Raw genomic sequence first — 2,500 nt, 5'->3', positions numbered from 1 at the left:
CACCCCCGCACCCCGCCACGGACGGCGAGGGGAGGGAGGACGGGTGGAGGGGTCGGGAGGAATGAGGAGCGGGAAAGATCCGCCGGACCACCGGCACAGCCAGCCACGCGCCGCCGGGTTGAATCCTCCGGGCAGACTGCGTGGACGCCACCTGTTTACCTCTTAACGGTTTCACGCCCTCTTGAACTCTCTCTTCAAAGTTCTTTTCAACTTTCCCTTATGGTACTTGTTGACTATCGGTCTCGTGCCGGTATTTAGCCTTAGATGGAGTTTACCACCCGCTTTGGGCTGCATTCCCAAGCAACCCGACTCTGGGAAGACCCGGGCCCGGCGCGCCGGAGGCCACGATCGGCCTCACACCATCCACGGGCTGGGCCTCGATCAGAAGGACTTGGGCCCCCCACGAGCGGCCCCGGGGAGTGGGTCTTCCATACGTCACATGTCCCGTGCCCCACCGAGGGGCGGGGATTCGGCGCTGGGCTCTTCCCTGTTCACTCGCCGTTACTGAGGGAATCCTGGTTAGTTTCTTTTCCTCCGCTGACTAATATGCTTAAATTTAGCGGGTCGCCACGTCTGATCTGAGGTCGCGCTTTGGAAGGCGGGGTGTGGCGGGGCCCCCCCGCCGCCCCGCCCCTGGCCCTCGGATGCGCCGCGTGCCGAGTCCGGGACGGGGGGCGGGGGGCGACCCTCCCCCGCACCCCAGAGAGAGAGAGCGAGCACGAGAGAGCCGCCGAGAGACGGGGAGTGGAGGAGGCGGAGATGGAGCGACGGGCCACCCAGGGCCCCGGGGGTCGGGGGTCGGCAGACGACCCGACGACTCCCGGGGGCGGCGACTCGCGGCCACGGGCTGGTCCGACCACGCCCGCCCACCCGCGGGCCCGGCGCCGCCCCCCCACCCGACCTCCCGGCCCCCGGAGGAGCGGAGGGAAGCGGAGGGGGGGGGAAGAGATGCTGGGGAGCCGCGGGGGTGTGGACACACCGGGAACACAAGCCAGCGGAACTGCCGAGTGAGGCGGGGCACGGACGCGCGGTCGGGCCGACCCGGCCGGGGACCCCGATGAGGGGGGGCCGGAGGCCTGCGCCGCTGCGGAGGGCGGAACGCCCCGCGACCCGGGAAGGGGAGAGGTGTGCGATGGCAGGCGGGCACCGCGGCGTACCGCGGACCGCCTATCAGGGGCACGCTTCCCCCCCGGGAAGCAGGGCGAGCCGCACGTGCGTGGCAACGCGGAGTCCCCCCCTCGGGGCCACCGGGTCGGGGCTGGTGAGCCGGCCGTGGCCGGGATGGGGGGCGCGCGGGAGACCGCGCGCGGGCCCCGCTCCCCCCGCGGGGGGAGGGAGGGTGACCACGCGCGGAGGCGGGCCACGGGGGGACAGGACGAGTCCCGCCCCCGTGAAAGACCCGGGGCGCACCGCCCCCCGACCTGCCCCTACACCTGGACGGCCACGTGCGGCACGAGGATCGACCCCCGAGTGGACCGAGAAGCACCGTGGAGGCCGCGGGAACACCGGCAGCGCGACGGCTCCGCGCTCGCGCCCCCGCCTTCAGCGGGGTGGCCGGCGGCAGCGAGCCAGAGCCGCCGCTACCAACCGCAGTCTCTCGTCTGCTGCCACTTAGGGGGACAGAGGGACCCCGAGCCGTCGGGCACGGGCCCTTTGAGAGGAAACCCCCAGCTGCGCACCCCCGCGGAGCGCAGACACCTGCGGGGGGCAATTGATCGTTAAGCGATGCTCAGACAGGCGTAGCCCCGGGAGGAACCCGGAGCCTCAAGTGCGTTCGAAGTGTCGATGATCAATGTGTCCTGCAATTCACATTAATTCTCGCAGCTAGCGGTGTTCTTCATCGACGCACAAGCCGAGTGATCCACCGCTCAGAGTCGTACTGGTTTTTTGACCGCTTGCGCGGGCATCGCTGGCTCCGGCACAGCGGGCACCGGAGAGCCCATGCCTCCGGCCGGGCCAGACTTGAACAACGAGACCAGACTCGGTTGGGTCGGGAGAGGTTTCACCCACGAGGGGGTTGAGCCCAGACGTCCGACACCGCGCACGCACGGTGAGGCGCGGGGTCAACCCCCACAGGCGCCCGCGGGGGTTCCCCGCCCCCGAAACAGTCCTCACCCGCCGGGCCCCGGAGATGGCCGCCGCCGCCGCCGCCACCCCCGACACCCAGACACCTCGCCCCGGTGCGGACCGGCCCCCCCTCTCAGGCGGGAAGGCGCGCCAGGATGGGCGTGAGCCCGTCCCGATGGCTCCCGAGGGAGGGACGCCAGGGCAGAGGCGGGTGGGGGAGGGACGACGCCGCCGCTGCCGCCGCCGACGAGACGGATGACACCCGGGGGGAACTGGCGGGGAGAAGGCCGGGGCAGGGTCTGGAGGAGCCGGGGCTCCCCAACGGGCGCATCCGCCCCAGAGCCCGAGGCGGACGGGCAGGCCCCCGAAGGGTCTTTAAACCTCTGCGCCAGAACGTGCTAGGTACCTGGGACAGGGTGGGGGCGATGCGCCC

At 71.6% G+C, this 2,500-nt stretch overlaps 1 non-coding gene and 1 pseudogene across 1 annotated transcript; both read right to left on the bottom strand.

Moving 5' to 3' along the window:
* LOC130015903 (uncharacterized) overlaps positions 1 to 587 on the bottom strand; it is a 4,591-nt pseudogene extending 4,004 nt beyond the window's left edge.
* A 1,136-nt stretch (positions 588 to 1,723) lies between these two features.
* On the bottom strand, positions 1,724 to 1,876 carry LOC130015902 (5.8S ribosomal RNA). Its single transcript, XR_008791190.1, has one exon. It is a non-coding gene; the product is annotated as a 5.8S ribosomal RNA (ribosomal RNA).
* Between the last annotated feature and the right edge of the window lie 624 nt (positions 1,877 to 2,500).

Source organism: Sorex fumeus, unplaced genomic scaffold (genome assembly GCF_029834395.1).
Source record: "Sorex fumeus unplaced genomic scaffold, SorFum_2.1 ptg000139l, whole genome shotgun sequence".
NCBI lineage: Eukaryota > Metazoa > Chordata > Mammalia > Eulipotyphla > Soricidae > Sorex > Sorex fumeus.
Note: the sequence above shows the minus strand (reverse complement) of the source record. Positions and strands in the feature narration are given on the sequence as shown.